We start from the raw sequence: 11,010 nt of genomic DNA on the forward strand, positions 1-11,010 counted from the left end.
TATTTGGTTATGATTGAAACTTTCAAGTGTTAGTAGGTTGGATGAGATTGGATTAGAATTTTTTGAAATTATTTCTGAGGCCATTGCTCCATAATATTTCTTGACTATTTTTTATAGAATGAGTTTTTGGAATTTGATTTTGTATAGTTTTGCTCGGGACTAGCAAAAGTCTAAGTTTGGGGGTATTTGATAAATGTATTTTATACACTTAATTTATATATGATTTTAATTGTTAAATGTTTGTTTCGAGCAGATTTATGCTTGTTTTTGTGCTTGCAGAGAATTATTGAATTATTGTGGAAGAAGAAGAATTTAGAAGAGAAAAGAAAATAAAAAGGAAAAATAAAAGAAGAAATAAGAAAGGAATGAACAGGACGTTAATGGGCTTCTTAGATGGGCTTAACGTTAGCGCTTAACTTAGCGCTAAAGAGAGAAATTGAAGAGCAATCGCGCTTGTGAGGTGAAGATTTGAGAATTGGAGTCAGATAAGTATACGCGCCCGCCTAGCTCAACTGAGCGCCCGCTCATCGCAATTCAGCGTTTTAATTATTTCGGGGAATAATTTCTTGGGCTTTAAATTGAGCTTTTATTTGCCATGTATAAAAGGGATTATTGAGATTCAGATTGGAGGAGCCGCCACAATACACACATCAGAGAACAGAGATTTGAACGTGTGATTTCTGAAGGAATTCTGTGCAGAAAATTGAAGAACGAAGATGGAGATCGATAAACCGGGCACGACGTCGATGACAGATTTGTTTGCTTACTTTTATTTATTTATTTCAGAATTTTTGTCTGGATTTTTGAACATGATTTGTTTTATACAAAATTTTATTATGAACTAATTTTTATAGTCTAGAGGTCGGATGGAACCTGATGTAGATGCTTTCATGAATTTTTGATTTTATTGAATTAAGTTTTTTCTAGATTAATAGTTTTTCTAGAATTGATTGTCATTTCAATTATATGATCACTAATTGAATTGTAATATTTATTTGAAATATGGCACTCGGGAGAGGAGTTTTGAATAGGACCAATAGAAAATACACTGTTAATTATTTATATTGCTCGGGAGAGTATATAATTTTAACAGAGCTTTTAAAAAGAACATTGTTTTACATAGATCACTGCAAGTAGATTCTTAATAGGGATATTGAAATTAAATTGTAGTTGATATATTTTATTCGGAACTTGGGAGAGGGAATAATACACTTAAGTGTTCTTGGCTATTAATTGATTGAAATTCTAGATTAATTAATTAGGATTGATTGTTGTTGAAACCAGGTGAAATCTAAACCTCTAGACCATTTTTCTCTGATTGATTATTTCTGAAAGTTTTGTGCGTGCTATTAAAAACTTATTTGATTATTTAATTTTTATGCAAAATTCTAAGATTTTGATTTTCTAGATAATGTTTAAACTATTTTAATTACAAGTACTGAATATTTTCATTTTACTCCCTGTGGAAACAATACTTGATTTTTCACTATATTAAAACATGAAACTCGTACGCTTGCGAGCATTTTTCACAACAGCTATTTTTGAAAAACATTATGGTGCAAACTTGGCACTAAATTACTTTTTTTTGTACTACATGTCATCCTCAAATGGATGGTCAAACTTAATTCATTAATAGAACGTTAGGAACTTTGTTGCGTACTATAATAAAAAAGAATTTGAAGAATTGAGAGGAATGCTTGCCTTTTGTTGAGTTTGCATATAATCGTAGTGTTCATTCTACTACGAATTTTTAACCTTTTGAAATAGTGTATGACTTTAATCCTTTAAATCCGTTGGATTTACTGTCTTTACCTATGAGTGAAAGGGTTAACATTGATGGAATGAAAAAGGCTGAATTTTTGAGGAATTTGCATGTGAAGGTGAAAACGAACATTGAAAAAAAAATTTGCAGTATACCAAGCAAGCAAACAAAGGTAGAAATAAAGTTGTGTTTGAACCCGGTGATTGGGTGTGGTTACATTTGTGGAAGGAGCATTTTTCGGAAAAGCGGCGGTCTAAGTTACTGCCTAGGGGTGATGGACCTTTCCAAGTCTTGAAGCGGATCAATAACAACACCTACAAATTAGACTTACCAGGTGAGTATAATGTAAGTACTACTTTTAATTTTTTTGAATTGTCTTTGTTTGATGTAGGTGATGATAAAGATTTGAGGGCAAATCCTTTTCAAGAAGGGGAGGATGATGCGATCATGGATGACTTTCATGTTGATCAAATAGCCAAGGACCCATTGGAAATTCCAAGAGGACAAATTACGAGAGGTTGGCTAAGTGATTTAAGGAAGCACTTCAATCGTTGATGATAAATTACCAAGAAGGCGTTGGAATACTTGATACTCAATTTGGAGGATGTTATAATCTTATTGAGGTCAAAAGAGGTCAAGAAAGTGAAGAAATTGAAGACATGTTTCGATGCTTTGGCGTGCCTGCGCCTATATCTTGGCGCGCCTTGTTATGCAAAAGTCCAGCGTGCCCGCGCCCTTCAAGACACGCGCCCACGCTTCCGGACGTTGAGTTGACGAAGATGATGCGAAACTCGAGCGCGCCTGCGCTTCCAAACCGCGCGCCTGTGCTGTGTCTTGAAGATTGTTAATAATAGAATGCAAAACCATCGCGCGCCCGCGCCACCTTCTTGCGCGCTCGCGCGTGCAAATTTTACACACATTTTGCATGTTTGTGTGTGTTCAGGAATTTGTCTTATTTTGTGATATATTTTCCTATTTTGAGTCTTTTAAGCATACTAGAAAACTTTTAGGAGATATCTTTGTTATCTTTAGTTATATTTTGCATTATTTTGCGATATTTTTTATTATTTTGTAGTTGCATTATAAATACAACAAAGACATTCATTATTGAATAGAATTTCGTTAAAATTCTCGCTAAAATTTCGTTGAAGCTTTTTCTTTGCTTCAAATCAAACTTATCAAAGTGTCAAAACTTTGTGGCGTTTGTCGATCGATTTTCACTTGGGTTGTCAAATACATGTTCCTTTGAAGGTCCAACTGAATTATTGATTGTTTTCTATCGTGATTGTTTGTTGCTAGTTTCAAGTAAACTAGAGGTGAATAATCCAAAATTCGTTACTTGTTTCAAGATCGGGCAACTTCTTTGATTTCTTTTTGTTATCGGATTGAGGGTGCGATTCAATATAATCGTGTTTGCCTTCCATACAACGAGAATCATATCATGTTCTATCTATGATAGGTTCTCGGTACCCATTCATTTGCATTTGTATTTGCATTCATAGCATGTGTATTGTAACACCACAAATTTATCTTAATTGAGTTTATTTGAGATAATCGGAGATTAGAGAGTTCAAGAGCCGACTTGTTTTTGATCTGGGTCTATTTTGCAAATTTTGGAATTTTCAGGGACTAAAACACAAATATGGAGTTTGTTAGATATTTATAGCTTGGTTTGACTTCTTCTTCACACCATCTTCTTCCACATCTCGGTTCCCCTCCATTGTTAACGCCTTCAAGTCCTTTCAAGCTTTCAGATTTCAGTCCGAGCTCGATCCGTTCGTTAGAATTTATTTCTGAAGGCAGATTAGCGATCACCGCTGGGAAAGCTTCGTTATATCGTAAGTTTTTCTTCGATCTGCTAGAATTATATTTTTGGATGTTGTTAGAATCGATTGAGTTTCGGTTATGTTGTTCTTGAACGAGTTCTTATCATTTATTCTCAGTCGATTTTGAAATAAAGCGTCGTTTGGATTTGTTATGTTTTTTGGAAGCAAATTTCGAAAATGGGGGTTTTGTGATTTGTTGGGATCGGATTATTATTGATGTATTAGCATTTCTTTGAGTTGTTTTCAATGCTGTACTGCTGTCTACATTTCCGGTTTGATCAGTTTATATCCGTTATGCCGCCGGTTTGAGTTTTGAGTTTTTGAACCGTTATGAGTTGTAGAACTTTGGCATTGGGTTTTTGTTCGTCGTTATTGATCATCTTTTGCCTCCGTACAGATTTGTTTGGAGTTTGTTGAGCCCAGAGTTAGCAGCAGTCGATCGTCGAAGATTGGGACGAAGAGCGGTAAAGAGTTTACCTTGAGCGTTCGTTGTTGTTAGGTTGTATAGTTTTTGATATATCCTTTTATTGTAGCTTATCCAAAGTTGGAGCTATTCGTATCGAAAGGTACAAGCAGTCATCGTTTAGCAGGATAGCATACTCGAGACAGTTGGTTCTTGAGTTTTAACTTAAATCACATACTTGCATCAATACTTTTTCTAGAATGTGGAGCATGTATTTTGTTGTTTTGAGTTTTGTTATATGGCTTAATGATTTTGTTTTCTTATGCATTCATCTTGAGCCAAACTTTTGATTTCTGCGGGCAGAACGGCCCTTTTTGTTTAGACGTTTTAGGGGCTATACTGCGAGTGGCCTGGGTGTAGAAGTTCACCTAGTGTCAGCATACTCCTTATAGTCGCACCAAAGTCTAGGGGAGTGGGATACGTGGCACCACCTCATTGGGAGAGTCGGTGAGTTGTTACGTGATCTCATCCTCGGGATCCCAAAGGTATAGCAGCAATCCATTTTTTATCAGAGTTGATATCCCGATTTTTAAAGACATGCATTTCATTTACATTGATATTGAATATGTTGTTGTCTTGAAAGCATGTTGTTGTTATTGTACTTGTTATTTCTTGTTATGTTACTTTTAGTGGGAATATCATTCTCACCGGAGTTATCCGGCTGTTGCTTTGTTTTGTGTGTGTACTTGGCAACAGGTGGGGCAGGATCAAGTCAGCGAAGACCTAGTTAGCATCAAGAGTGAGAGATAGAAGTGGGACTCGGTTTAAAAGTTGTTTCAGCATGTAAATCTAGTTTATATTTGAAGCATGTTTAGAACTCGAACTTCGTTGATGTTTGTGGTTTCTATTATTTGAATATTGTGGATTGAATGTTGTCGTTGCGTGTAATATGTACCTTGTTATGCATTGAATGTATTGGACTTGAGCTTTGGCAAAATTTTCTGCTGTATTTTTAGTCCTGTGCTGTCACCACTCGATCGGTAGAGGTTGATCGAACGAGCGATGGACTTCGAACCATGTTTCTATTTTGCAAAAAAGTTTCCCGCTCGATCGGTTGAATCTTACCAATCGAGCGGCGCTGGATTCTTCCGGGCAGCGAGTTTGTCAAATCCTTGCTAGCTCGATCTATTGAATCTTACCGATCGAGCGAGGCCCTTCTAAATTTTTTTTCTATTGCTTTTAGTCTTAGATCTTGTATGCTTAATTATTGTTTAATCCGAGATTAGATGTTTAGAACTGAGGTCTCACATTAAGTGGTATCAGAGCGATAAGTTCTTGGTTGAACTAGAATTGAGGGGTTAGATCGAGTCCGCGTGTATTGGCTCTTCGCATGTGATTGAGTTATTTATTTTATTATTTAATTCAATGCAAGCATGATTTATTATTTGAGAATTATTTGAATTACATGATTATGTGATTTAACTTTATAAAGCATGGACTACTTGAGATATAACAGTTTTTGCTATCGACTGGTATCCAATTTTCTGAGAGGTTGAAAGGGGCACCGATTTATAGCAATTGAGATATCTCGTGTCCTAACCATTGATTATCAGATGGGTCCTCATCGAGTTATTAACAGAAACCCACCGCCATTTACTCCTCCAAATGAGCAAGTGAGTACAGAAACTGATTAGATGGATGCCACAACGACGCCTATGAAAACCTTGCTGAAGAGGTTTCAGTCATTTAATCCGCCTTTGTTACTGGTACAGAGAATCCTGTTGACTGTGAGAGCTGGTTGGACGATAATGATCAGTTGTTTGATTCCCTTGATTACTCTGACGATCGCCGAACTAGGTTAGTCATTCATCAGCTTCGTGGTGTTGCTAAGAACTGGTGGATCATGACGAAGAGAGCCATGGAGAATCTAGGTAAGGTCATTACTTGGTCTCTTTTCAATTCTGAGTTTTATAAGAGGTTTTTTCCCAATTTCGTAGCAAAAGGATAAGGGAGCCGAGTTTGCAAATCTGAGACAAGGAAACTTGAACATCGAGAAGTATGTAGCCAAGTTTGACAGTTTGCTGAGATTTGCACCGCACATTGCCGAAAATAAAGAAGCAAAAGCCGACCAGTTCATTAATGGTTTGAACCCCGACATCTTCACGTTGGTAAACACTGCTAGGCCTGATTACTTTGCGGATGCCATGAATCATGCAAAGGGAGCTGAAGCAGGTTTGTGGAGACAGAGAGGAAATCAGATGGTACCTCAGCAGCAGAGACAGTCTCATAATCAACCGTCTCAGTATCAGAATAAGCCATCATAGTATCAGAACCAAACTCAGAGGTATGAAGGAGGAAGCAGTGGGGGTAACAGAAAGGATCACTTCAGAGCCAAAGGGAAACAGTTCAAGAAGCCAGGGAACAGTTCTTTTAGCTCCAGAGGTTCCAAGCAAAACGGTTCAGGACAGAGTTACGGATTTTCATCTTTGTTCTGTAACAAGTGTGGGAGTAGACATGCCCAAGATCAGTGTGTAGGAGTCTTTGGGAACTAAAATATCTGTCAGCAGCTAGGACACTTTGCTAAGGTGTATCCTCAGTGAGTTAAAGACCAAGCTCAGATTGGGAGTTCTTCTAGATGTGCAGCTCAGCCTGAGAGGCAGACTTCTGCGGTTCACTCCTTTCAGCCTCAGCAGCAGAACAGACAGGGAGGTAACCCGAATGAAAACCATCCTTCGAGACAGCAGGAACGAGTCTTTTCTTTGACAGAGGATTAGGCTCAGGCAGCACCTGACAATGTTATAACAGGTAACTGTTCGATTTTTGGTTATTCTTCTCATGTATTGATAGATACATGTTCTTTTCATTCCTTTATCTCTGAAAAATTTGTGTTGATGCATGCTTTGCCTACCGAGCTTTTGCCTACTGTAGTAGCTGTTACTTCACCTTTGGGTGGAGGAATTATTTCTGTCAGATTAGTCAGGAATTGTGAACTTCAGTTTGAGGAGAATTTGTTAGAATTCGACTGTATTGTACTTGGGCTATCAGATTTTGACTGTATTGTTGGTATAGATGCTTTAACCAAGTACAGGGCAACCATCGATTGTTTTCAGAAGGTTGTCAGATTCAGACCTGACATGGCAGACGAGTTGAAATTCTTCGGTAAGGGTTCTTGATCTAGAATTCCTTTGATCTCTGTGTTGTCGATGACTCGTTTGTTACAGAGAGGTGCAGAGGGATTCTTGGTTTATGCAGATGACGTGATGAAATCTAGCCCTGAATTGGTTGGTATACCAGTGGTTAGAGTATTTGCTGATGTGTTTTCGGAAGATATTCTTGGATTGCCGCCTATTCGAGAGATCGAATTCAACATTGATTTAGTGTAAGGTACTCAACCTATTTCCAAATCTCTATATCGTATGACACCGGTCGAATTGAGAGAATTGAAAGAATAGCTTGAGGATTTGATTGCCAAGGGATACACCAGACCTAGTGTGTCGCCTTGGGGTGCTCCTGTTCTGTTTGTTCGGAAAAAAAATGGTTCTATATGGCTCTGTATTGATTATCGTCAACTGAATCAAGCGACGGTAAAGAACAGGTATCCTTTACCCCTAATAGATGGCCTTTTTGATTAGCTGCAGGATTCTTCTGTCTATTCGAATATTGATCTGAGGTCAGGTTATCATCAGTTGAGAGTATGAGAGGAAGATGTTCCTAAAACCGCATTCAGAATGAGGTATGGTCATTTCGAGTTTATAGTCATGCCGTTCGGTTTGACTAACGCTACAACGGTTTTTATGGGATTGATGAACCGTATCTTTCAGCGTTAATTGGATGAGTTTGTCATTATCTTCATCGATGATATTCTTATCTATTTGAAGAACCTTACTGACCATGCAGAGCATTTGAGGATTGTCTTGCAGATTTTGCGGGTTGAGCAGTTGTTTGCCAAGCTATCTAAGTGCGAATTGTGGTTGGACCGAGTTGTCTTCCTCGGTCACATTATTTCAGGAGATGGGATTTTTGTTAATTCCAGCAAGATCAAAGCGGTTATGAATTGGCCTAGACCGACATCAGTGCCTGAGATCCGAAACTTTATGGGTTTTGCTGGTTATTATCGCCGATTTATCGAGGGATTCTCATCTATTTCCAAGCCGATTACCCAGCTGACTCAGAAAAATGCGCCTTTTATCTGGACTGCAGATTGTGAGGCCAGCTTTGTTGATCTGAAGAGGAGACTGACCAATGCTCCGACTCTTTCTATTCCATCAGGTACTGGAGGTTTCACCGTCTATTGCGATGCTTCTAACCGGGGCTTGGGATGTGTTCCTATGCAGCATAAGCATGTCATAGCATATGCATCGAGGCAAGTGAAGCCGCACGAGACTCGTTATCTGGTTCATGATCTTGAACTCGTTGCGATTGTTTTTTATTTGAATATCTGGCGTCACTATCTTTATGGTGAATCTTTCGAGATCTTTTCTGATCATAAGAGCCTTAAGTAATTGTTTTCATAGGCAGAGTTGAATATGATACAGAGAAGATGGTTAGATCTATTGAAGGATTTCGACTGTGAAATCAAGTATTACCCGAAAAAGTCGAATGTAGTTGCAGATGCCTTGAGCCGAAAGCTTTGTTCTTTATCTCTTTCTACTATCGGTGTTTCTCAGTTGATCAACGACTGTTGCACTTCTGGTTTGGAATTTGAAAAAGATAGGAAGACTATCAGAGTATTTGCTATTCAAGCCGAGCCAAAGTTGTTTATTTTGATCAAGTAAACACAGAAGTCTGATCCGAGCACTCAGATTTCAGTAGAGAAAGTCAGATCTGGGCATCAGTCTGAATTTCAGGTTAGAGATGATGTTTTGTTTGTGAATAACCGTATTGTTGTGCCAGATATTTCGGAATTGAGGCAGCGTATTCTCCGAGAGGCTCATTGCAGTCGGTTTAGTATTCATCCTGGAGGTCAGAAAATTTATAACGATCTGAAGAATCAGTTTTGGTGGAAGAGAATGAAGAGCGATGTTGAGAGATTTGTATCCCGATTTTTGAACTGTCAGCAAGTGAAAGAAGGGAGGAAGCGACCGGGTGGTCAGTTGCACAGTCTATCTGTTCCAGAATGGAAGTGGGATCACATGTCGATGGATTTCATCACAAAGCTACCGCGATCTGTTTGAGGATGCGATGCTATTTGGGTAGTGATCGACAGATTGAAGAAGTCTGCTTGTTTTATTCCGTATAGGATGATGTATCGTCATGCTCAAATGTCTGAGTTGTATGTTAACAATGTTGTGAGATTGCATGGTGTGCCGAAGTCGATCGTTTCGGACCGAGACCCTAGATTCACTTTGCACTTTTGACACAGTCTTCAGGAGGCACTTGGTACTCAATTGCATCTGAATACAACTTATCATCCACAGATCGAGGACAGTCAGAACGGACTATCCAAACGTTGGAGGATATGCTTCGAGCAGTAGTGCTAGAATTTTGCACTAATTGGCAGGATTCTTTGTCTCTTGTCGAGTTTTCTTACAACAACAGTTACCAATCGAGTATCGGTATGGCAACTTTTGAGGCTTTGTACGGTAAAAAGTGTCGATCTCCTTTGTTTTGGGACTATGTGTCCGAGTCACCTTATTTGGGACCAGATATGTTTAGAGATATGGCAGAGCAAGTAAAGATCATTCAGACGAGAATGAAGTCAGCTCAGGACAGACAGGCGAAGTATGCAAATATCAGACGTAGAACTCTGAGTTTCAAGCAGGGAGTCCGTGTTTTCCTTAAGATTTCTCCTTTCAGAGTCACTGTTAGATTTGGTAAGAGAGGGAAGTTATCTCCGAGATTCATCAGACCGTACGAGATTCTCGAGAAGTTAGGCGATCTTGCCTACAAGCTTGCACTTCCTCCATATTTATCTGGTATTCACGACGTTTTTCACGTCTCTATGTTGCGGAAGTATCATCCAGATCCTTCTCATATTCTTCAGCCTGACGAAACCGATTTTGACAAGACTCTGAGCTACTTTGAGCGACCGATTCAGATCCTTGATCGGAAGAAAAAGCAGCTCAGAACCAAGTTGATTCCTTTGGTGAAAGTGAAATGGAGCCATCATGGAGTCAAGAAAGCGACTTGGGAGACGGAATCTGACATGAGACAACATTTTCCTGATTTATTCGGATGACGTGAGTTCTTTTTACTCTCATTGGTTCTTTATTCTATCTTATGAGTTGTGATTCTTATTGATTTCGAGGACGAAATCTCTTCATAGAGGAGGAGAATTGTAACGGCCCAAATTTATCTTAATTGAGTTTATTTTAGATAATCGGAGATTACAGAGTTCAAGAGCCGACATGTTTTTGATCAGGGTCTATTTTGCAAATTTCAGATTTTTTAGGGATTAAAATGCAAATATGGAGTTTGTTAGATATTTATAGCTTGGTTTGACTTCTTCTTCACACCATCTTCTTCCCCATCTCGGTTCCCCTCCTTTGTTAACGCCTTCAAGTCCTTTCAAGCTTTCAGATTTCAGTCCGAGCTTGATCTGTCCGTTAGAATTTATTTATGAAGGTAGATTAGCGATCACCGCAGCGAGAGATTCGTTATATCGTAAGTTTTTCTTTGATCAGCTAGACTTCTATTTTTGGATGTTTTTAGAATCAATTGAGTTTTGGTTATTTTGTTCTTGAACGAGTTCTTATCGTTTATTCTCAGTCAATTTTGAAATAGAGCGTCATTCGGATTTGTTATGTTTTTTGGAAGAAAATTTCAAAAATGGGGGTTTTGTGATTTGTTGGGATTGGATTGTTATTGTTGTATTAGCATTGCTTTGAGTTGTTTTCAATGTTGTATTGCTGTCTGCGTTTCCGGTTTGATCAGTTTATAGCCGTTATGCCACCGGTTTGAGTTTTGAGTTTTTGAACCGTTATGAGTTGTAGAACTTTGGCATTGGGTTTTGTTCGTCATTATTTATCATCTTTTTACTCCGTACACAGTCGTTTGGAGTTTGTCGATCCCAGAGTTAG

The sequence above is a fragment of the Henckelia pumila genome, chromosome 4 (genome assembly GCF_033568475.1).
Source record: "Henckelia pumila isolate YLH828 chromosome 4, ASM3356847v2, whole genome shotgun sequence".
In the NCBI taxonomy this organism is placed as follows: domain Eukaryota; kingdom Viridiplantae; phylum Streptophyta; class Magnoliopsida; order Lamiales; family Gesneriaceae; genus Henckelia; species Henckelia pumila.